This window comes from Ahaetulla prasina, chromosome 2 (assembly GCF_028640845.1).
Source record: "Ahaetulla prasina isolate Xishuangbanna chromosome 2, ASM2864084v1, whole genome shotgun sequence".
NCBI classification, from domain to species: Eukaryota; Metazoa; Chordata; class Lepidosauria; order Squamata; family Colubridae; genus Ahaetulla; species Ahaetulla prasina.
Genome location: NC_080540.1, coordinates 80660480 through 80686495, shown reverse-complemented (window position 1 = coordinate 80686495; position 26016 = coordinate 80660480). Strand labels below are relative to the sequence as shown.

Here is a 26016-nt window from a genome sequence, read left to right as displayed (position 1 = left end):
ATAAGAACAGCACCTGTGCTGTTATAAAGACCTTCTCTATCTTGGATGCAAAAACAAATGAAATTAAGGCTGGAAGTAGTTGCAAATTTGCTGGGAGAAGTTCACCTCAACCTGAGAAGCAGGATTTTTTTTTTTCTGAATGTGTACGGTCATGTTGCATGATAATATCCCTAAACGTATTTATTTTGAAATCACAAGAATGTAATCATTTACATTTTATTTATTTAGTAAAGTTATATGCCACCAATCTCTAAAAAAAAATGAGCTTTATAATGAATAAAGGGAAATATGTATTTGGTTATCTTTAACTCTTCCATTCTTACTGAAAATATCTATCTGATATGAGATTGTTAAAATTAGAGGGTGCCGATTTTAGACAACTGCTCTAAATAGGGGATTTTCCAGGGGATTAGTTAAATCACAGCTCGTGTTTGCATCCTGAACCACACATTTTATTATTTATTAACTTCAGAGCATCATGAGCCACCTCCTCAGTATAGTTCTTTGAAGGATTGAGTTCTGAAGAAACTCTTGACACCATTCAGGAAATCCAGATTCTGATGCCATTATAGGTCTGTTAGCAACTTGCCCACTGATTCTCTATAGCCAAGACTTCCATGAAGAACTAAGATGAGACTGGGGAGGGGGAAAGCAGACAACTATGTCCTGAATGAATAGTCTTTGGAAGTGAAGAAGACTCCTGAGGATGTCCCCAACTCCAACTGCTGCATTATTTGAAGCTGCTAAATTGCTCCCAAGGCTTTTCAGCTCAAGCCACACTGGAGTGATTACATCAGAGAGTCAAAACTGGAATCCTAGGCAGCCTTCCAGACTCTGACCTGCAAGTGGCTGGGAATTTGGGATGCTTCATCATGCAGTCAAATCGTTTCATCTGTAGCCAATTCCGTTTCCTGTTATTGGTTTTCGTAGGCTTCACAAGCTGACTCACAGCGATATATATCAAGGGGGTTGTTCTGTTAGCTGTAGAGTTGAGTGCTTGACAAGTCCTGGCAAATCCGAGCTTCTGCAGAACAACAGATCCTACAACTATTAATCATAATGAAACAAAGTGTTGCTCTTGCAGCAATTTGATCTGTCCTCTGACAAGGCCATTCATAGCTGAGCTATCACATTCCAGAGCCTGGGACAATCCCAGATGAGGATTCTGCTGCAGTCTAGATGGCCAGTGCATTGTTATATGACCACCCCAGCGAAATAAGATTGATCTTCCAACTGAATGCTTAGAAGCAGCATCTGGGTATAGTTGGTAATTTGTCTGGAAGCAGAAATTCAGTTGGGTTGCATATCAGAGCTGAATAAGATCTGCCTGTTATTCAGAAATCTGCTTTGGAGTTACAGTATCCTTGTAATACAGTTAAGCAGCAGCAAGATAAAATGCTCACAACAGCCTTCCCTGTGGCCAGATAAGTGGGAAAAAGGGAAGTAAGCATTGGGCCATTTCCAAGAATAATTACATCTTTGTTCCTTAGGAGGATTACTTTTCCTCTGAGCCACAATAATAATTAATATTTTTTTCAGCAAAAGTACGATGTTATAGATCGGGTTAGGAGATCAGACCATATAGTCTAATATAATAATATTACTTAGCTGAAGCTAAGATAAAATGAAGAAGGGCTTTTAAAATCTCTCTCATACACTGATTATCATTTAAACATTTTCCATATTTTTCCCTCCAGTCAGAACTCCTCTTGCAAAGAATAAGCTCTTAGGGGAGGAAAAATTAAGCACAGAGAACCTTTCCTATAAACAAAGGCTCTTTCTCATGCAGGATCCATTATTTTGACAAATGTGGAGCTATATGAATGCCAAAATCACGTCTAACTTTTATCCTTTGAACAGCAGAGGTAAGAAAGTGTCCTTAATATTGTGCAAACCCTCAACACTGACTCAGCCTGGTGACAGTCTGTTCCCTGTGGCTGTCAGCCGATTATGACAACCCACCCAGTTCTCACAATTCCAGGAAAACCGATTCTAAGAATTTAATGTTAGGACCATCCAATTGAATTGTAGGCTTGCATATTTTTATTCGCTACAAGATGAAGTCTGCATAAACAGTATTTACAAATAATTTCTTAACTGGCATCTAAATTGCCTCATCTGAAAAATAAACAAATGCTCATTATGCTTCATGGTGTATCGAAGCGGCGTTTCCATGCTATTCCTCTTACACTTTCATTTGACGTTTGGAGAATCATGACATATGCTGGGTTGTCTGTTATATGCACCCAAAATGTTCTTCAGAGAAAGTCTAAGGATAATCACCCACTACCACAAATATTTGTCTATCAATCTGGATTATCTTCTGGGCAGATTCATTGCTGAGCAATTGCATGGTGAGGACCATCAACAAACAAGGGTGGAAACAAAAATAGTTACATTCCTTCATAGCTGGAAATCTCTAAGCATCCTTAGGAACATGAAAATTTGAGGCTCAAGGACAGTTTAGCTAGTGAGAGAGGAGAGAGAAAGATATGTGGAGCTGTTTTGAAGTTTGGATAAAAAGTAGAATCAGCTAAATAGTTAGGATTTCATGAAATAAAGGTAATTTTCCCACTAGCCATAAAGTTATATAGTGATCCAATCAAAATTAGTGGCCCAGAGGAATGCTGTGGATATAATTTACTTGGACTTCAGTAAGGCATTTGATAAAGTAGACCATAACTTACTACTAGATAAAGTAGAAAAATGTGGGTTAGACAGCATCACCACCAGATGGATCCGTAACTGGCTGACCAACCGCACTCAACATGTAGTCCTCAATGGAACTGCATTTACATGGAGGGAAGCATGCTGTGGGATAACCCAAGGCTCTGTTTTAGGCCCAGTACTCTTCAACATCTTCATCAACAAGGGGATAGATTAGGGGTGAAATGCTCCCGGTTCGGACCGACTCGGCCGATCCCGTAGCAATGGCGGCTGCTGGTTCGGAGGACCGGTAGCAAAAATCCCTGGCCCCGCTCCCTGCCCCTGCTGAACCGCACCATCAGCAGAGGGTTTTTTTTTTTACTTTTAAAAGCAGTTTTTCTTCAGCCGAAACATGCCTTTAAAAGTAAAAAAAAAAAAAAACCCTCTGATGATCGCGGGGCTGAGCAGAGATCATCAAAACCCTTTAAACGTTTTTTTAAAAAAACCCTCTTCAGCCGAAGGGAAAAAAAGAAAGAAAAAAAAAGAGGTTTTAAAAGCCTCCTCTGGCGATCCCAGAGGAGTTTCCTGATCCTCACAGGCTTTTAAACTCACTTTTTAACAGCCCCCACTTACAAGAGCCCCCACCCATGCCCAGCCAATTCCCCCTCCTCACTTACCTATAATTACTGCTCCTTTCAGGATGGCAATGGCATGCTTTTCTTCAGCTACTGATTACAGTTTGCTTTGACTTCCTGCTTTGCTGAATGAGGAACTCTGGGAGTTGAAATCCACAAACTAAGTTACTAAGGTTGGAGACCCCTGATCTAAAAAAATAAATAAAAATAATAAAATAAAATATTTGTGCAGCTTTCTGAGATTTGGTGTGTCTCTGTAGTGTTTCATTCTAACTACACAACACACAAAATCTCACACAGCTGTATGTGGCATTTTGTGTGTGTGTGAGTCAGTTGTGGTGTGTGTGTGTAAAGTGTGAAAGTGTGAGGTTCCTGCTTGTTGCAGGGGCCATTTTGGGTGAAGTGCAGCTGCTTTTACATTGTGTGTGAGTCAGTTGTGTTGTATTGTGTGTGTGTAAAGTGTGAAAGTTGGTTTTTGGCACCTCTTATTGTTTTGTATACCTTATTTATTATTTTTATTATTTATTGTTATTGGCCACGCCCACCAATTAAGCCACGCCCACAGAACCAGTAGGGAAAATTTTTAGATTTCACCCCTGGGATAGATGGGGAACTCATCAAATTTGCAGATGACACCAAGTTGAAGAATAGCCAACACTCCAGAAGATAGGCTCAAGATACAGAAGGATCTTGACAGACATGAGCATTGGTGCTATCTAACAAAATGAAAGTCAATGGTGAAAAAAATAAGGTTCTACATTTAGGCAAGAAAAACAAAATGTACAGGTACAGGTGGTACCTTGCTCAATAGTAGTAACTGTGAGAGGGATCTTGCAGTCCTAGTAGATAATCATTTAAAATGAGCCAGCAGTGTGCTACAGCTGCCAAAAAATTCAACACAGTTCTAAGCTGCATAAACAGAGGGATAGAATCAAGATCACGTGAAGTATCATAAAACATATCTATTCATCTGCGCAGGACTGGATTAGATTTTAAATTTATACGGGTTTTAATGGGTTTTATTATTTATATTGTTCTTTTTTAACTATTTGGCTGTGTAGAATAAGTTTTTTAATTGATATTTTATTCTGTATTTATATGTACCTTTTTATTTGCCTGTGAACCGCCCTGAGTCCCTAGGGAGATAGGGCGGTATACAAATACGATAAATAAATAAATAAATAAATAAAAGTGTTAATACCACTTTATAATGCCTTGGTAAGGCCACACTTGGAATACTGCATCCAATTTTGGTCGCCATGAGGTAAAAAGATGTTGACGCTCTAGAAAGAGTGCAATGAAGAGAAATAAAGATGATTAGGGGAGTGGAGCCTAAAACATTTAAAGAACAATTGCTGGAATTGGATATGTTTAGTTTAATGAAAAGAAAGACTAGGGGTGACGTGATAGCAGTGTTTTCGATATCTGAAGGGTTGCCACAAAGAAGAAGGCATCAAGCTAATCTCCAAAGCACCTGAGGGCAGGACAAGAAACAATGGGTGGAAATTAATTAAGGAGAGACGCAACCTAGAACTAAAAAGAAATTTCCTGACAGTTAGAACAATTAATCAATGGAACAATTTGCCTCCAGAAGTTGTGAATGATCCAACATTGGAAGTTTTTAAGAAATTGGACAACCATTTGTCTGACATGGTATAGGGTTTCCTGCCTAAGGAGCGGGTTGGACTAGAAGATCTCCAAGGTCCCTTCCAACTATCCTATCCTATCCTATCCTATCCTATCCTATCCTATCCTATCCTATCCTATCCTATCCTATCCTTCTCCATTGCACCAAAATAAAATAATTGAGGACAAGCTTTATATCACTTCAATGATGGCTGGGTGAAATTATGACGATGCTACAAATCACAAGTATGGAAATGGCATTTTGAATCTAAATGCATTTAGATGAACTGCTGTCCTGGCACTTAACCATTCTCTTAACCATCCCTCAGAAATTAGCTGAAGGGACTAAGAAAGGAAGGGACTAAACATGGATCTTCCTAGAGAGGTAGTTAGCAGCTGCTGCTTCTGCTATGTTTCTAACAAAGTAGTCTTTTTCCAACCATATAGAGCAGGGGTCTCCAACCTTTGCAACTTTAAGAGTTGTGGACTTCAACTCCCAGAGTTCCTCATTCAGCAAAGCTGGCTGAGGAATTCTGGGAACTGAAGTCCACAACTCTTAAAGTTGCCAAGGTTGGAGACCCCTGATATAGAGCCCATGCTGAAGCCTCAGCAGCAGCATTGGTAATAAGGATAGCAGTAGAAACTCGTTTTCTGCTTGCAAGTACAGTGACCGGTAGCCATTTTCCCCATGTAACCCTAACCCTAGTCCTTATCTTTGCTACTGGATCATTTAGGAAACATTATAATACTATTCTCCTGCCCCCAGTGGAATTTACCGATGAGAATATTGATGTTGTGAATCAAATCAAGAAAAGAAAAAGATCCTGGGGGGTAACAGCCTGACAAGCAAAGCAGTCATGGCCACAGAGAAACAGAGTCCTGAAGCCAGAAGGAAGTGGGAGGTCTTTCAGCAGGTTTATTGGAGCCCAAAAGGTCTCTGAACCTTTACAGGTGACTCCTTCATAGGATGTAGAATATCTGCATTGGTTTCCTTCCATTTTCCAATGGAAAACTTTGGGCCAAGTCCTCTTCAACTGTCCCCAGCTGAGGGATTACCCTCAAATGTGGATGTGTACTAAGAAACAGTAAATAGATAATTTTGGAGCAAGGAGTTTATGTGAGGGAATTTTTACATTGGTTTTCTGTATCCCCATTGCCATGCCTCTCTTAAGCCTCCATTTGGATTACAGGGTTGATTATTTGGCTCAAATATGAAGATGTACTTCCATTTATATACCTATGGACGTTAATCTGTTTTATTTTAAAACACATTATGCTCTCAAGTTCCGATATATATAATTAATTTCTTCCCATTTTGAACTTTGCTTCCAGGGCAGGGGTTCTCTGGTTGCCAGGATCTAGTTCTTCTCCTCCAACTCATGATCACTTCACATGCCTTTCTTGTGGCAATTACTTTGACATGTAAAACAACACTGTCACATCAGGGGAGTGTTTAGTATATTTTTAGCTTTTTAAAATGTGATTTAGCAGCTGGAAATGAGAGAATTATAGTCAAAAGGTAACAACTGTGGGAACTCATAGCTAGGGAGGAGGGGGCAGCTGGGTTTCAGCTGTGCAGATTGAAATGGCAACCTGCTTTTTGGGCAATGTGAGGAGGCTGGAAAATGCAGATACAAAAGTGAAATAAGCTTGATTAGAAGAATTTGACTTCATCTGACTTTGGCTAAGATGGGGAATAGAGAAACCTTCAGAGTCCCAATTTTTGAATTGGCTGTCTATATATTGTACATTGACAAAATTAAATAAATACAGTTTCCTGGAACTCATCTGGTGGTAAAAGTCACACTTTGTGTGTAAAAAGTTTAATTCATAGGTCCTTGGTGCTCTCTGAGCTTGGCTGTTTTCTTACAGATATTTCATTACCCAAACTAGGTAACATCATCAGTCCTAGTCTAACACTATTAGCACTAACACTGATGATGTTAGGTAGTTTCGGTAATGAAATGTCTGCAAGAAAACCGCCAAGCTCAAAGAGCACCAAGGACCCCCCATTTCAACCTTGAGCTATTAAAATATTCTCTTTTAAAGTTTAGTTCCAGGGGGATTTCTTGTCTCCTAGGGCAAACAATGATTTCAAAGAGTAATTTTAACTGGGAGCCACCAAGAGTGCAGGGAGATAAATATATTAAAGTCCTTCCCAGTTCATTGTGAATCTAGACATGGCAAAGTTGCTTTTTCAGCAATGCCTATTGCTCTGTCAAATGAGAATACACAACTACAGTAACTTAGCACATGGTTTGGCCCTTTGCTTCAGGGACTCAAGTCAGAGCAAACTATAGCTCCCATTTTCTCATTGTGTTAAAATTTGCTACTCTGAAAGGTTCTACTGACATTAAAACTTTGAGATTCAATTTTAAGATTGCAGCCTTAGCCTCAAGTGTGCAGTACACCTGCTTTGGATTACTAATATTAACTTGTCAACTATTCTTGAGGCTAGTAACTGTTGTGTGTAGTTCCCAGTGGCCTTCTACACAACTGTGCTGATCCTCAAAGAGCAAGGCTGCATATCTCTGATAGTTTGTAGAAGCATATTTAGGATTCTGTTACAGCAGCTTTTTGGTATAGTTTATCAGCTGATCTGGTAATGGCATACCTCAGGAGTATTATCAGATCTAAAGTGACTATTGTACATTTGTTTGAATATAAAGACTCTTTGATAAGGACATATTCTCAAAGTCGATCTTGAAAAGAGCACAGTACAGATTTTAATATCTAAAGATAGTACAGGGATTTGGAGTTGATTTGACAGTTGATTGATATAGCTTGTAGTGTTTAATTGCATATCTTCCCTTTTCTTAAAAATGGTTTCTTTTATACATTTAACACATTTCCCCTTAGTTTTTAATTTATGCTACAAAATCAGCACTACTTTTCTGTTATATATAGATTGGTAATATCTTGGACAATTACATTTTCTTATGTATATAATTTAAAAAGTGTTATCCTTAATCCTACTAAAGTTTAACCTTCAGTCCTTCAAGGTTAGCCAGATCAGACATCACTAGACCTCTACCGATATAGATAATATTATCAGAATATTGAAGACATATTGATGATGTTTCTTCTTCCATCACTTTTATACCAAAGAGACTCCAGGTGGGATGATCTTTAGTTTCTTTCCCATGCTTACTCATTCTGGACTAAGTTCATCTTTTACTAATGGTTGTTGCAAATTCAAGTTCCCTATCCTAGGGAAGCAATATGAACTGTACTGAGTATTTCAATGCAATATTCTTTATGGCTTTGGGGTCAAATTTATGGATTTATACACTCATGTTCCCATTCTATAGATTGTGAAGGTATTGAATACCAGCATAGAGTGCTTGATATACTGTACTATGATCTACAAGTTGAAGTCTCCTGACATCCAGATACAAATCATCCTACTGACTCAACTCTGTATATGCTATTTTCTTTTGCAGATGCCATACAATTGCTGTCTGGCTCTTGTCCTTACGTGAGTTCCATAATATATTAACACTGTCTGGAACTCCTGGAATTAAAAAAAAAATCAGTTCCTTTAAGTATCAATCTCCTCAATGACCCAATCAGAACTAAATTGGCAAAGAAATGCTACAGAAAATGTAGTAGTTTGAGTTAGAGGAACAATGATTTCCAATGTTAAATTACATTTTTTTCTGTTCTGATATCCAGAAGAATTTCAGTGGAGATAACAACTTAGTTCAGAACTATATGGTACTAGTACTTGTTTTCCTGTATATCATTTTCAATATATAGGGGTTTTTTTCATTCCTATATTTTTTTCTTTTTTTAGGGACAGTTTAATTGATCTTATAATCCTGGTCAATTATATTGTTGCACTCTTTGTTTCCTGTATCAGTGGGGCAACAACATCCAGAATAAATGATCACTGAAACACCGCAGCAAAGTTAAATCTGTGTCTTCCCTCTAGTTCCCCCTTTGTTGGCCAGGCCAAGGTCAGAGGAACAAGGCAAAATCCAGGCCACACTTTAGCGTTCCCCTTGCCGCAGTCTATTAGCGTTAGCCTTAGCTTTTTCACTTCTAAAATCTGGGTAGGCGTGTAGACGCTAAAGAGCTCCAGTCCGGGTTTTGCTGCCTCCCCAGCGGCGCAGCCAAAAACTCTTGAATTCCTTGCCTACTGTACTGTGGGGTGTTCAAATCTCAGCGAGGGAAGGCGGATCTAAGCTTGAGGGGCTGCGGAGCAATGGAGGCGAAGCCCATCTAAGCAAAGGATCGACCTTTCGGGCAGCAACGATGGTGAGTCGCTTTTGGCCGCTGGGCTTATCCGGGAAGCTTTTTCGAAAATCCTTTTTTTTTTTAAATTTTGGGATCGGTCCAGTTGCCTTTGTCCTCTGGCTTTCCTCGGACACCAGTACTTGGTCTGCCCTTCTGAAACCCGCCTCGGTTTAATCCATTGATTCCCCGACACGTGGTCTTTTCTTGCCTTAAACCAAAGAGAAAAGGGGAACCGCTTCCCTTGGTGGTCTGCAGCCGGCTGGACCAGATTCCTTGAGGCGGGGTTACGGGTGGTGGGGGCGACAGATGGGATACGGGACCGGTTAAAGGTTGGTTGTGGGGGATATAAAGATGCCGGTGGGGGACGGCTGTTGATGGACATTACTTGGAGCGAAGGAGTTTGGTCTCTTTAGTGCCGGACTCAGCATCTCGAGGTGATGCGGGGGGCGGGGGGAAAGGAAGGCTGGCCAGTGGATTCAGTCCAGCAGAGCCAGCTGCTGATTTTCCCGAGGCCGAGTTGTGGGGGGAGTGACACCTTTTTCTTTGGGGAGGACGATCCCTCCACGGCAGAGGCTCGGCGCAGTCCCGCTTGGCTGGGTTAAAAAAAAAAAAAAGCTTGGATAATCATGGTAGCGATGTAATTAGTTTGTGTAGAGAACTCCTCTCAATGAATGCCTCCTGGGTAACTTCATATTGTGACATTAATGCCGGGATAGTTTTCGACCGAGCCGTAGATCTGGATAAACCGGAACACATGATAGCTATACGGTAGGTCGGGTTCTGGGCGCGCGTTTTATCCGGCAGGGCAGAATAGCAACTAGATAGATTTAGTCCGGCAGGAAAGCCGAGCAGCGCCTGGTTTGGTTTTGTTCTGTTTTTTTGCCAGCAGGCAGCCTAATCATAGTTCACGCGAAGGTGAATTTGTTGGGGTTGCTGCTCTTCAGAGATTAAACTATTTCACCTACACTCATTGTCTCCGAAAAATGAAATGAAATAAAATGCGGGGAGCTGCTTTTTAATAAACGAACTCCAGATCAGTGCCGTAGATGCGAACGATCTCTTTACGGTTCTCAAACGTTTTGCCCTCGCAACAGAAAAGGCAAAAAGAAGTCGTTGATTTAAATCATGGACACAGGTGGAATCCTCTGGAATGTTTGATGACCCGAGTCCAAGATATAACAGGCATCATGCATAAATTAGTTCAGAATTCAGTAGTAGATCTCGAGTATGTTATGTGTCTATGTAGATCTGCTGTAAATGATCCTTTTCCTTCAGTCTTTTGTGCGCCCTTAGTTATCTGCATAAAACCATCATCCGACTCCTTTGGGACTGTTGCCTAGAATGAATAGAGCAAAGTTGCCCCAACAGGCTGAGCTCTTCTTATTCTACCGGCCTTATTCTTTTGTTGGAAGAGACCACCCTGAAGTTCTGCCCCGTTTGTAAAAGGGACAGATTCCTGAATATGCAAATGTTTGAATATGCAATTTATAAAATAAGGAAACTCTCCTGTGTAAACAAAAATTATGGAAATTGCAAGAGCTCAGCCTTGGAACACTGTTCTGATGTTTTTAAATTAAATCAGTTAAATTATCTAGAATTCAAAAGAACAGTTGTAATAGCATTCTTCGTAGATAAGGTAGTAGCAGAAATCTATATTTAAATTTCACTGTAAAAGTTTGGAAGAGATGAAAATGAATTCTGTCTCCCTGATCCTTCTTTCACTCCTTACTACCCATATTTTAAATCCATGGATAAACAGCATCAGTTCAAGGACAACTAGTGGATTTTATACAACTGGTTATTGATAGAAAACCTATTTGTGAAAAGCTGCTTTGCAGAAGAATTGTTCACAAGTTACAATTTTTTTTAAATGGAACAAATGCAGTTATTTCGTCCAAGGTCACCAGAGACTTTTTACAAATCAAGAACAAAATTCCTAATGGATTTACCCTTGCAAATGGTGCTTGGATAGAAATATGTCTCTCTACAATTATAGATGTTATTTATAGATACACCTAATGTATATGGGATTGTGTTTGCTATGATATAATTTCTGTTTGTGTGTGTGGTGTGCATTTAAGTTTTGATTATATGGTATTAAAGGACCAACTTGAAAACTTCACATTTTTTGTGACCCTTCATTTCTGGGTTAGGAAAGTATAAGCTAATATCAATAACGGATAATTTAATATTTTTCAGATATTAAACTCTGGATTTTTTAATATATATTCATTTGTATTTGTACCTATCATGCTCTTCTCTTTTGTGCTAAGCAATACTATATTATATAAATCCTAAAAAGAGGGTAAAAAAACCTCAAAAAATTAAAGGCATGAGACCAGAAAAGGAAATTGTGATTATATATACCATTCACTGTATGCTTTTCTACTAACCCCTTCAGCATATTTCTTTCGCATTAGTGAGTCGTTTTCTATATTGGTCTAAGACTCTAAAACTCACACTTATTTACTCCACATTATATAGGTACTCCTTGATTTACAACAGTTCATTTAGTGACCATTCAGAGTTACAATGACACTGAAAAAAGTGACTTATGACCATTTTTCACACTTACAACCATTGCAAAATCCCCTTGGTAATGTGTTCTAAATTGAGATGTTTGGCAACTGATTCATATTTATAATGATTACATTGTCCAGGATCATGTGATTACCTTTTGCAATCTTCTGACAAACAAAATTGATGGGAAAGCCAGATTCACTTAACAACTATGTTATTAAGTGAACAACTGCAGTGATTCACTTAACTGTGGCAAGAAAGTCAAAATGGGACAAAACTCATTTAACTATCTCACTTAGCAACAGAAATGTTGGGCTCAATTGTGGTCATAGGTTGAAGACTCCCTATATTCTGTCTACATTCATTCATTACTCCTTCATCCTATCTCTTCCTGTTTTATCACCCACATTTTTCAAATGTTTTCTTCCTGTAATATTCAACTTAATTTTATATTTCTCCTGACCTATCCTATCCCACATAACAAAAGGGAACAGGTGCATGCTTTTAAACATAGGCATTTCAGTATGTACATATTCAGATCAATGTTTCTCATCATGTAATTGATCTAATATTGACTGTAAATAGTTCAGTTCTTGGCTAGCAAAATGACATCTTCGTAAAAAGAACACATACATTCACATCCCCAACCAACATAGCTCTATTGTTACCATAAGTATTTAGAGATTTATCTGTTTATAAATGAATCACACATTGCCTTTGTTCCTGCTCCCAATGAAGCATTTTCAAACATTCTATTTACTTTCCCACATGCTTTACTTCCATAATTAATATCACCCCATTCACGTATAGCCAACAACTTTAAACTTGTTCAGCCACTCCATAAGCAAGCCTCATCAATATTGTAATAACTTCAGTTACATCACCTATGCCACCCATTTTTCAGTACAGTATTGCATTTATGATAGCCTTTTTTCCGATTTTGTTTAACCATTATAGCATTTATTTCCATTTTACTCTTGGACATATTATTATCATTTCCATAAAAATCTTTAAAATATTCTTTTCTGTATTCCTTTCCTTCAGTTTCATCCCAAAGCATTTCATCACATTTATCTTTACTTTGTTTCTCTCTATTGGAAATGAAGACTTAAAGTTCTAAAACTAGGTAAGGTGTGATAAAACTATTCTTTTTTATTTCCATCAAAATTGCTCTGCATTTTCTCTCCTTCCTTTACTTTTAACCAGTATATTTTTCCTGTATATTTTTTACTAATTATGTGCCATCACATCCATATTGATTCTTAATGGTTACATAGATTTTCTCCGTGACAACCTGATCCTAACCTGTTTTCAAATGGTGTAACTTGTCTGGGGACAACAGTCACACTGATATTGAAGAAATGGTCGAACAGAATCATTAAAGAAAGGATGCCAAAAGAGGGACAAAATGAAATATGAATGACAAAAATTAAAATGTTTTAATTATTTTAGACAAATTGAATTGTTGAATTGTCCTGTGGCAAGTTGTCTCATGGTGAGTTGGCCATGGCAAATTGGCCATGGCAAGATGGCTGTGGTAAGATGTCCCATTCCGTTTGAGTCTTAGTGAAATGGGATCCTCATTCTAACTCACTTTATTGGAGAGGTTGCAGTGGTGAAATGCAGCCGGCTCTATCCGGCTCACGCAAGCTGGTAGTGCTGCCGATGGTTTGGTGAGCTGGTAGTGCTGGCGGTGGGAAGCTCCACCCCCCAAACCGGGACATCATCATGTCCTGGTTTTGACTCTCTGCGCTTGCGCAGAAGGCTTTGTGCATGTGCAGACGACGTGGTGCGCACACATTACCAAGCCGGTAGGAAAAGCAAGTGCATTTTACCCCTGAGAGGTTGCTATTAGGAATCTCCAAGTCTGTTTATAAGGTTTCATCTCCATACATATAACTAGTTTGCTGTGTTGTCACTCATTAATTTATAGTTACAACTATAACATTTGATTATTGGTAGAATCAAGACTTTGGGCGGAAAAGAATGTTAAGTCAGGAATCAGGATCATTTATCTATCAATGGTAGCAGTACAGTATCATTCTTTCCACCTACTGCAGATCAAGTTACACATTCTAACTACAGTTTACTAAATGGAAACAGTGGGTTGTGCTGCAAAAATAGTTTGTTGTCTCCTGCTGTAAGCCAAGTGATATACTGCAATTTAGGGAATATAAAACCCTCCAGGCTGACTGATCGTTGAGGGAAATTCCCAACTCTGAAAAGTTAAATAAGCTAAACATTGTGCAAGTTCTCCTTATGATTTCTATGCATTCATAAACAGAGCCATGACAAACTATAATCCAGATCACAAACATGATAGTACTAATGCCCTTTTGATTTCATGGGGATATTTATGTAGGGAGCGGGTTCAGTCACAGTATGTACTTTGTTTTCCAATTCTTATAAATAATGTGCAGAAATAGTTGCAGAAAATTTGCTAAGGTTTGGAATAAAATCTTTTGTTAGATATGAAATCAAAGTGGGATTGTATCAGGTAAGAGCTTTAATACTTGGTTTCGTATTTGTTGCAGTTCATGCTACAAAAAATGATCAGATAACCAGTTTTATCCTAGCTCTTTTATTTTTGTTTTGTTTTCCCACTTTTGATAATCAGAAATATTCTCTCAGCAATATAATATATGCAAACATTGTTGACAACATTTTTTTTCTGGAAGGCCTTTGGGTGACTAAATTATGGGAAGATCTGCATCATTGCTTTTTTTTGTTATTTTTACAAATTCATTCATTCATTCATCACATTTCTATACCACCCATCTTACCTAAGTGAATTTATTGTCTTACAATTGTTCTTTGTACTGGATTTGATTTTGTATAATTGTGTAGTAGAGCCTATGAAGTATGGCAGTTTATAAATCAAATATTTCTTTTAAAAATGTGTAGTTTGCATTAGAGAATAGGCTATATACACTAAAATAAAGCATTTTCTTATTTCAGAATACAAGTTGATTACATTTTATATGCATATGTACTTTATGTGGGCAATATTGTATTTATTATTTTTACACGGTGCCAAAACACATAAAGTAAAGGTTTGCATAAAATACTGAGCCCCAATCTGTCAAACCGATCTAATTCGACCCAGTTTTAGCCTAGCATATAATTCCAATTAGCATGTAGCTAATAATTATTAATACTACTAATTAATAGATGTTATCCATTGTTAAAAGAACACAGAAAATTGGTTCAAATGAATAAACTGTGATTAAATTACCCTGAGAGTGTATGTGGGCAACATGGCCACAGTAGCTGTTATAAGCCCAATAGCTGTGCACTCTTATCTGAAATAGATCTATTTGTGTTTGAAACTATAAATCTAATTGCTTTGAATCATCTAGCCAAGAACATTAGGCTGTAGAATTCTCCTTAAAGAGAGAGTGATTTCATTATTCATTTGCAAGAGAGCTAGAACCAAACAACTTTGTGCATTTCTTTGGAGTTCTTTGTAGGGCATTGATGGCCATGTGCTATTTCCTGTATCTCTTGCCATATGATGATTTGAGGTGGGGCGTCTGCAAATACTCTCTGTGGCAAAGCAGTTCTGTAGACATATTTATTTTGTTCCTGAAAGAGCGCTCTCAGAGCAGAGCCAAGACTGAAAATACTCATACTCAAAGGAATGTCTGGATATTGCTTTCCAGTTCTGAATGCTTCAGACACAGTCAGCTTTACCTGCCTGGGGGTTTCACAAGCTGCTTCCTGTGACACTGCTATTCTTAGAGTTTGTAGGTTACAGGAAATACTGGCTATTTCCTTGTTTTCAATTGCTGCCTCACCTTGTTTAGAGAAGAAATTATAGTTTACATGGGCCACACAGGGATTAAGGCTGTTTTTCTTCCTCTCTGGATACTGGTCTTGCCTGAAAGTATTTGGTTGGTAGTGTGAGGTGCTCCACTATTCTGTACTGTCAGCAGTGTGCATAGTCTACTAAGAATCTGCAAGGGGTGTGGCTAACTCAGAACATCTACATGGTGACCTAATTCACCCATTTTCCTCAATAACATTTTGTTTACCTATTACCTTTGAATAAACTGTAGTCAATTGGTTTATCCAGCAGGGTAAGTTACGCTAAATCAAAACCAAATGAATTACTTTCTGACTTATTGCAATATGTAAACACTATCTGTTATCTATAGGTACTGAATATCATAGTATAATTAAACCTGGATTTCACTTCCTCCCTTGCCCATTGTATTCACAGCCCATTATATCAAGGTATTATTGTACTTCTCCATGACTTTTCCTTTCTCCATTGGAAAACATGTCTTGCAAAATAGCTCTTGCCACACGTTTACAACAGCAAATAGCCCACAAATCCCCTTGGGTGTCTTGGAGGATGTGAAGTTCTGGAAACAAAATATAATGGATTCTGTGGAAAGGTATTCCTGAATTAAGAAGCTGGCTGATGAAGACCTAATTTGGGAATGAAGTTTCCACTGGCTATTCTATTGACTGAAATGTATGATTATGATTCCTCTGTCTGAGAAAGGTCATTGCATAATTAGAAGGAATTATCATGGCATGGAAATATTTTCCTCTAAGGAAAATTTTAAGCATATGAAGCTCTTTGCGGGAACACATAACACATAACCAAGGTTTAGAAAAATTATGCATTGTGCAGTACATTTCTTACTAGAATTCATAGTCATTTAGTAAAATTGTTTGGCAGTAGATTCAGAAAAAAATAAGGAAATCAATTCAAATAAGTATTATTATTACTGCTGTATCATCATCAATGAATGAAATGCACCATCAGAGTTTTACATGAGTTTAAATGGAATTTGAGAATAGATATCTAATAATATTAGCCACAATAGTTTTTTTAGAAAGGCTTTAGAAATGACAACCAAATAATTCCTCTATGAGGAATGGTTCTTCCACTTGAAAATTGAAGAGTAAAAGGAGAGGCAACAAATGCCTATTAAGTAATGCATGGCTCATATAATATGAATAGAGAGGGTTTTTTCCTTTCAGCATGTATTAGAATTTAAATCACCTACTGAAACTAATTGCAGAGAGATTCAGGACTGATAGAAAGAAATAACTTTAATGTAGTACACTTGGTAATATTGATTTGCATTTACTGTTCCTAATTACTGCTTGATTGTAAATGATCTGAAAGAAGACACTGATTCCAGTCCAGCTTTCCATATGTGTCAAGTTCACTTACAGTGTGGCACAGAATGATGGACTAGATAGGCCTCTAACCAGTGAAAAAAATATACAAAATAAGCATCCATGAAGAGTATGTATAAAATACGGTATTATCCACAACCCAACATTGCAAACTACCAGCATTTATAGAACGGGCCCATTTTACTCAGACCTCTCAGTTCTAATCTTCAGATATAAATCATGGTATAAATTTTTCTGGTCAATTAGAAGTTATGTAAAACAGGATCTGTATATATTCTGCAACAGGAGCATTTGGTCTCTAGATTTGAAGGATCATAAACATTTATAAAAAGAGGGGAAATACAGCAAGGTCTTTTTTTGCTTCCAAGACTAAGCTAACTCTTCTGCTTTCAAAGACATGCAGTAAAGTTCTTTACCAGGTATCTGGAAACAATATGAGACCAAATGAGACATGGAAAACAGAGTTGTTAAAATACAGAGTGGGTGTCAGGGTTCCAAGGAACATGCCCAACGAAATAAAGCTCTAAGGCTTGAGGTTCCTGAAAGTTCCAATTTATTAGAAGTGTCATGTTGGCACAGCTGGGAAAACCCAAAACTGAAAGCTTCCAGGTTTTCCACACCCAGTTGACAGTTCACAGCCCTGCCCCACACCCACAAGTTCATCACATTGTCCAATCAACTCTTCACACTCAATTGGATACAATCTTCAGGCAGTCTCCATCAGATGCAGGATGTCCTTGAATACGGAATGTTGTTATGACTAACTTTCTACTGCTCCAACAATAACCCCCTCCCATCTTCCCCAGCTAAAATATGTGGCAGTTAAGAAACAAAAAAGAAAATTGCCTTCCAAAACTGACAGGCTTCCCCCTGTCAGGAAAGGAACGAATCTTGGAACAAGACTGAAGTCAGGGGTTAACACAATTAGCACATTAACCACCTCCCTCCGCCAGGAGGACCCTTAGGCTTATCAGGGAATTTATCATGAAACTGCCTAACTAAGGTGTCTGCCTGAACATCCCAACTCTTCACCCACGTGGCTTCAGACAAGGGGTATTCCTTCCAATGAACCAAACATTGCAAACGTCCACTCTGCAATCTGGAGTCGAAAATCTTCACCTCATAACGAGTCTCACCCTGCACCACAATCGGCCTTGGGGAAGCAACAGGTTGAGGTCTCAATTTAGATCCCACAGCAGGCTTTAACAGGCTGCAATGGAAAACAGGATGAATTTTTCCCAGCATGCGGGGAAGATTTAACTGCATAGTCACTGGATTAATCACTTTCACTATGGGAAAAGGGCCTAAATATTTCCGTTCCAACTTCTTACTTTTCAAACTCAAACATATGTATTTGGTGGAAAGATACATGCGATATCCCACTCAAAAGGGGGGGTTGGAGAAATCGGTGTTTGTCTGCTTGCTTTTTGTATGCTTTGGCTGCCTCATTCAGGGCTCTTTTGGTATTCTCCCAGCCTTTCTTTAATGACTCCATCCATTCATTCAGAGTCATGGAAGAAGGCTGTTCTCTCGGCAGTTCTGGCATAGGGACAAATTCCATGCCATTCGTAATCTGAAAAGGCGTCAGTCCCGTACTACTATGCACCGCATTATTGTACGCCACATCTGCGAAAAGAAGCAAGTCAGCCCAATTATCTTGCTGGTAATCCACATAACATCTTAGATATTGTTCTACCATGGCATTGGCACTTTCTGCAGCTCCATTTGTACTCAGATGGAAAGCTGAGCTAAGCCCCTGAGATGACCCAATGGACCTCAGGAACTCCCTCCAGAACTTAGCGGTGAACTGAACTCCTCGATCGGAAATCACCCGTCGTGGAACGCCATACAGCCGGTAGATCTGTTTGACAAACATCTTGGCTAATCTCTTAGCCGAGGGAAGTCCACAACAAGGAATAAAATGGGCCTGTTTGAAGAACAGGTCTATCACAGTCTATATTACTGTATTTCCACCATTTTCCGGGAGCTCTACGATAAAGTCCATAGCTATTTCTTCCCAAGGGCGGCTGGGCTCAGTTACCTATTGAAGCAAGCTGGAAGGCTTCCCCGGTCTTGTTTTATTGCTGGCACATGTGGTACAACTTTTTACATAGTCCTCCACATCAGCTTTTATCTTTGGCCACCAAAATTGCCATCTAATCAGATGAAGGGTCTTTAGAAATCCAAAGTGACCAGCCAATCGAGAATTTATTTTTTATTTATTTATTTATTTGATTTTTATACCGCCCTTCTCCCGAAGGACTCAGGGCGGTGTACAGGCAGAATAAAACGAACAATACAAAATACAATTAAAATGGAATTTAAAAAACTTATTTAAATAGCCTGAAAATTTAAAAATTTACCATACACTAAAAAAAACCCCTTTTAAAATTAATAAAATTTAACATTTAAAATTCAATTTAAGCCAGCCCCGCGCGGATAAAAAGGTGTGTCTTCAGTTCGCGGAATGTTGTTATGACTAACTTTCTACTGCTCCAACAACAACCCCTCCCATCTTCCCCAGCTAAAATATGTGGCAGTTAAGAAGCAAAAGAAAATTGCCTTCCAAAACTGACAGGCTTCCCCCTGTCAGGAAAGGAACGAATCTTGGAACAAGACTGAAGTCAGGGGTTAACACAATTAGCACATTAACCACCTCCCTCCGCCAGGAGAACCCTTAGGCTTATCAGGGAATTTATCATGAAATTGCCTAACTAAGGTGTCTGCCGAACATCCCAACTCTTCACCCACGTGGGTATCCCTTCCAATGAACCAAATATTGCAAACATCTCCTCTGCAATCTAGAGTCCAAAATCTTCACCTCATAATGAGTCTCACCCTGCACCACAATCGGCCTTGGGGGAGCAGCAGGTTGAGGTCTCAATTTAGATCCCACAGCAGGCTTTAACAGGCTGCAATGGAAAACAGGATGAATTTTTCCCAGCATGCGGGGAAGATTTAATTGTACAGTCACCGGATTAATCATTTTCACTATAGGGAAGGGGCCTAAATATTTCGGTCCCAACTTCTTACACTTCAAACTTAAATGTATGTATTTGGTGGAAAGGTACACGTGATATCCCACTCAAAAGGGGGGGTTGGAGAAATCGGTGTTTGTCTGCTTGCTTTTTGTATGCTTTGGCTGCCTCATTCAGGGCTCTTTTGGTATTCTCCCAGCCTTTCTTTAATGACTCCATCCATTCATTCAGAGTCATGGAAGAAGGCTGTTCTCTCGGCAGTTCTGGCATAGGGACAAATTCCATGCCATTCGTAATCTGAAAAGGCGTCAGTCCCGTACTACTATGCACCGCATTATTGTACGCCACATCTGCGAAAAGAAGCAAGTCAGCCCAATTATCTTGCTGGTAATCCACATAACATCTTAGATATTGTTCTACCATGGCATTGGCACTTTCTGCAGCTCCATTTGTACTCAGATGGAAAGCTGAGCTAAGCCCCTGAGATGACCCAATGGACCTCAGGAACTCCCTCCAGAACTTAGCGGTGAACTGAACTCCTCGATCGGAAATCACCCGTCGTGGAACGCCATACAGCCGGTAGATCTGTTTGACAAACATCTTGGCTAATCTCTTAGCCGAGGGAAGTCCACAACAAGGAATAAAATGGGCCTGTTTGAAGAACAGGTCTATCACAGTCTATATTACTGTATTTCCACCATTTTCCGGGAGCTCTACGATAAAGTCCATAGCTATTTCTTCCCAAGGGCGGCTGGGCTCAGTTACCTATTGAAGCAAGCTGGAAGGCTTCCCCGGTCTTGTTTTATTGCTGGCACATGTGGTACAACTTTTTACATAGTCCTCCACATCAGCTTTTATCTTTGGCCACCAAAATTGCCATCTAATCAGATGAAGGGTCTTTAGAAATCCAAAGTGACCAGCCAATCGAGAATTTATTTTTTATTTATTTATTTATTTGATTTTTATACCGCCCTTCTCCCGAAGGACTCAGGGCGGTGTACAGGCAGAATAAAACGAACAATACAAAATACAATTAAAATGGAATTTAAAAAACTTATTTAAATAGCCTGAAAATTTAAAAATTTACCATACACTAAAAAAAACCCCTTTTAAAATTAATAAAATTTAACATTTAAAATTCAATTTAAGCCAGCCCGCTGGATAAAAAGGTGTGTCTTCAGTTCGCGGAAAGTCCAAGGTCAGGTATTTGGCGTAAACCTGGGGAAGCTCGTTCCAGAGTGTGGAGCCCCACAGAGAAAGCCCTTCCTGGGGCCAGCCGACATTGTTTGGCGGACGGCACCCTGAGAAGTCCCTCTCTGTGAGAGCGTACGGGTCGGTGGGAGGCATGTGGTAACAGCAGGTGGTCCCGTAAGTACCCAGGCCCTAAGCCATGGAGCGCTTTAAAGGTCGTAACCAACACCTTAAAGTGCACTCGAAAGGCCACAGGTAACCAGTGCAGTCTGCGCAGGATCGGTGGTACAAGGGGGGTACGCGTAGCTCCCTCTATCACCCGCGCAGCTGCATTTTGGACTAACTGAAGCCTCCGAGTGCACTTCAGGGGGAGCCCCATGTAGAGAGCATTACAATAATCCAAGCGAGAGGTAACGAGCGCATGAGTGACTGTGCACAAGGCATCCCGATCAAGGAAGGGGCGCAACTGCCGAACCAGGCGGACCTGGTGGAAGGCCCTCCTGGAGACGGCCGTCAAACGATCTTCAAACGACAGCCGATCATCCAGGAGGACACCCAAGTTGCGCACCCTATCCTTTGGGGCCAATAACTCGCCTCCAACAGTCAACCGCGGCTGCAGTTGACTGAATCGGGATGCCGGCATCCAGAGCCACTCCGTCTTGGAGGGATTAAGCTTGAGCCTGTTTCTCCCCATCCAGACCCGTACGGCTTCCAAACACCGGGACAGCACTTCAACAACTTCATTGGGGTAGCCTGGGGTGGAAAAGTACAGCTGGGTGTCATCAGCGTACTGTTGGTATCTCACCCCGAAGCCACTGATGATCTCACCCAACGGCTTCATGTAGATGTTGAACAGCAGGGGCGAGAGAATCGACCCTTGTGGGACCCCACAAGTGAGGCACCTCGCGGCCGACCTCTGCCCCCCTGTCAACACCGTCTGCGACCGGTCGGAGAGATAGGAGGAGAACCACCGATAAACGGTGCCTCCCACTCCCAATCCCCCCAACCGGCGCAGCAAGATACCATGGTCGATGGTATCAAAAGCCGCTGAGAGGTCTAATAGGACCAGGGCAGAGGAGTACCCCCTGTCCCTGGCCCGCCAGAGATCATCCACCAATGCGACCAAAGCTGTCTCCGTGCTGTATCCGGGTCGAAAGCCGGACTGGAACGGGTCTAGATAGACGGCTTCATCCAGGTATTGGGCTAGCTGTCGCGCCACAGCACTCTCTACAACCTTCGCAACGAAGCGAAGGTTGGAGACTGGACGATAATTACCTAAAATAGCTGGGTCCAGGGAGGGCTTCTTGAGGAGGGGTCTCACCACCGCCTCTTTCAAGGCGGCAGGGAAAACCCCTTCCAGCAAGGAAGCGTTGATAATCCTCTGGAGCCAGCCTCGTGTCACCTCCTGAGTGGCCAGTACCAGCCAGGAAGGACACGGGTCCAGTAAACATGTCGTGGCGTGAAGCCTCCCCAACAACCTGTCCACGTCCTCGGGAGCCACAGGGTCAAACTCATCCCAAACCGGCTCAACAAGACGTGTCTCCTCTCCCTCGCTTGGATCATCCCAATTTCGGTCCAGACCGTCCCGGAGCTGAGCGATTTTATCGTATAGATAACCACTAAACTCCTCGGCTCGTCCCTGCAAAGGGTCGCCCCGCACCTCCTGATGAAGGAGGAGCGGGCCACCAAACAGGGCGGCCGGGCGGTTATCTGCCGACGCAATGAGGGTGGAGGCGAAGAACGCCGCCTCCCCATTGCCACTAGGTAGGTCCTAGAGTAGGACCTAACTAGTGTCCGATCAGCTTCAGAGCGACTGGACCTCCAAGTGCTCTCTAGGCGTCTTCTCCGGCGTTTCATCTCCCTCAGCCCCTCGGAGAACCAAGGTGCTGGACGAGATCTACGCCGGGTCAGAGGCCGCAAAGGCATGACACGGTCCAAGGCCCCAGCCGCGGCCTGTTCCCAGGCCACAACTAGTTCCTCAGCCGAGCCGCGGGCCAGATCCTCAGGGAATGGCCCAAGCTCCGTCAGGAACCTCTCCGGGTCCATCAGGCGCCTGGGACGGAACCAGCGTATAGGGAGAATCATGGCTACACTGGAGCACCAGGAGTCTCATGCTGTTGGGGACGTAAATTTTCAAACTTTTCCAAGCCAGTCCATCACGGGTCGTCAGTGTGTCTTGATTGTCGGATAGCCATGGATCAGTAGATAGTGCTGCCTTCAAGTCGGCAGTTAGCTTCCCATCAATGGGGTCAGTCCGTCTGCTGGCCTGACTCTGGGTAGCGACTTGTGCCACACTCTGTGTGTATGGGATTATGGCATGGATGACGTCCTCCCTCTGGCTGTCATACTGGGGTTTCCTTGACAGGGCGTCTGCAAGCAGGTTCTTCCCTCCTGGGATGTATTTCAGCTTGAAATCAAACCGCTTGAAGTACTGCGCCCAGCGGACCTGTTTGGGGGAGAGCCTTCGTGGGGTCTTTAAGGCTTCGAGGTTTCTATGGTCTGACCATACCTCAAAGGGGATCTTGGCTCCCTCTAGGAAGTGCCACCATGATAGAAGAGCCCAATGAACAGCAAAGGCTTCCTTCTCCCATACTGCCCATCTCCACTAGGTGTAAGTTTTCTGGACACATATGCACAGGGAAGCAGCCGTCCTTGGGGGTCTTCCTGGAGGAGCACTGCTGCCACTGCAACATTGCTGGCGTCAGCCTGGACAATGAACTATCTATCTGGGTCTGGGTGCTGAAGGATGGGCTCCTCTGCAAACTGCCGTTTCAAGCTTTCAAACCCTTTTTGACAGCTTAGTGTCCAGGCTAGCGGCTGCGTCGGCCACGGCTTTGCAGGGGAGGGTCCTGTTTTTAGTAATTCAGTAAGCGGCAGAGCCACTTCTGCGAAGGCTGGGATGAATTGCCGGTAGAAGTTAGCAAACCCCAGGAAACTTTGCAGCTGTTTCCTGGTGCGAGGGCCTGTCAGTTTTGGAAGGCAATTTTCTTTTTTGCTTCTTAACTGCCACATATTTTAGCTGGGGAAGTTGGGAGGGGGTTGTTGTTGGAGCGGTAGAAAGTTAGTCATAACACCATTCCGTATTCAAGGACATCCTGCATCTGATGGAGACAGCCTGAAGATTGTATCCAACTGAGTGTGAAGAGTCGATTGGACAATGTGATGAACTTGTGGGTATGGGGCAGGGCTGTGAACTGTCAACTGGGTGTGGAAAACCTGGAAGCTTTCAGTTTCGGGTTAATGTCAGGGTTCTAAGGAACACCCCCAACGAAATAAAGCTCTGAGGCTTGAAGTTCCTCAAAGTTCCAATTTATTAGAGATGTCATGTTGGCACAGCTGGGAAAACCCAAAACTGAAAGCTTCCAGTTAAAATAAGAAGCAAAAAAGAAAATTGCCTTCCGAAACTGACAGTGGGTGTTACAGGATACAGAATATCTTGGCAGTTTCAGGGTCCCTTTTCTGACTTTGGTGGGAATCATATTCCAGAGGAGCAAATCTGTGATTTGGAAGTACAGTGGATTCACAATTCCAGTTGAATCAGAATCTCATCATCCTGATTGTTTAGCCAATAGGTACATACCGGTACTATAGATGCACCTCTGGCAGTAATGGGGAGGGGAGGAATCCAGAAACAGGCTTTTTCAGACAAGCTTCTTTCTAGATTCAGGTGGCCCTACACTGGTCACTTTCAAGAACTGAAGATTTAGTCTTCCAGCTCCAATATTTTGCAATATTACTCATTCAGTGGCATTACTGAACTTAGTTATCTTAATTTTAATTCTGTTGAATTTGGTTGACTTTAATTCTCTTTTAATGTCTTTATCTATTGATAGCATTATGCTGTTTATTATTATTATGAAATAACTAGGGGTTGGCAAGTAAGTAGTATATAAGTGTTGGGAAATGAATTTACTGTAATCAGATTAAGCCTATTGTACAAATACATTATATAGTCATTATATAACTAGCTTTTTCCCGATGCTGTATGGAAACAAAAGTGCTCAACAGACAATAATTGGAGTGCCCCATCTTGCAATAAGGCAGAGTTCTTCTCCTATATGAAAGGCACTGGTCCTCCCTATTGTGACAGGGCAAGCATCATAAAATACAGTTCGGATAAGATACAATAACAATTGCAATTGTAAGTGGGAAACAAACATGAGACTCTTATAATTGCATTTTGCAACAAATGTTCTCTGCTTCCTTTGCTGATTACCCTCTTTTAATTGGGGTATAGTTTCATATTGAACATTTAAGTCTAGAAGTACCAATTCATAATTCTCTCCAGTCTGTTGATCTAATCTCTAAAGATTCCTTTTCCTACTAGACCAGGGGTCCCCAACCTTTCAGCCCTCAGGGACCACTAAATTCATAATTTTAAATCCCATGGACCACCAATATGACCTGCCTAATGACCGGCTGGGTGGGTGTGGCCAACTCGATGTCCAACTCGATGTCACTCACGGTAAGGGGTGCCTCGCCAGCCACTACTCACCCCTCCCCTCCCAGCCAGTCTTCGCCTGCCCACCTGGGCTTCTTAGGGCCCCAGCAGGAAGCAGTTGTTGGAGCTAAGCACCCACCACGAGAAAGAGTTGGCAAAACAGCTGGCTCAGTTCAAATTGGGTCTGGGCAAGAAGGAGGCTCAGTAGAAGCACCTCACTCAGGACTACGAGCATAGGCTTTCCAAGCGGAGGGAAGACCTGCAGGAGTGCAAGGCCAAGTACCAGCACCTGGAGGCTCAGCAGGCTGAGATGGTTAGCCAGTTCCAGGCCATGATGCAGCCCCATTGGAATGAGGCCCTCCGGCTCTTTGCCACCAGCGACACTTCCCTCCAGCCTTCACCCAAAGCCCCACACCAGGAGGCCGAAGCAGATCCCAAGTCAGAATTTCTGCCCCCTCTGACCCACACAAAAAGACCCCGAAGGGGGAAAACTCTCTGCAGCAACACAAACGTTCATTGCACCTATGTGTCCCAGGAACCGTAGTTTGAGGACCCTTGATTTAGTGCAATATAAAAAAATGCT

General features: G+C 41.4%; 2 protein-coding genes across 3 annotated transcripts in view; one reads left to right on the top strand and one right to left on the bottom strand.

Moving 5' to 3' along the window:
- Nucleotides 1–26016, bottom strand: part of LOC131190509 (rab11 family-interacting protein 2-like) — a 66988-nt gene that overhangs the window by 18793 nt on the left and 22179 nt on the right. The gene's annotated exons all lie outside the window — the stretch shown is intronic.
- N4BP3 (NEDD4 binding protein 3) overlaps nt 9024–26016 on the top strand; it is a 36575-nt gene continuing 19582 nt past the window's right edge. Inside the window, exon 1 of one of the 2 annotated variants that reach the window (XM_058166003.1) lies at nt 9024–9167. The gene's annotated coding sequence lies outside the window, so the exon portion shown is untranslated. Of the gene's footprint in view, nt 9168–9762; nt 9915–26016 lie in introns of those variants that run through there. The other variant, XM_058166004.1, reaches the window with a different exon arrangement.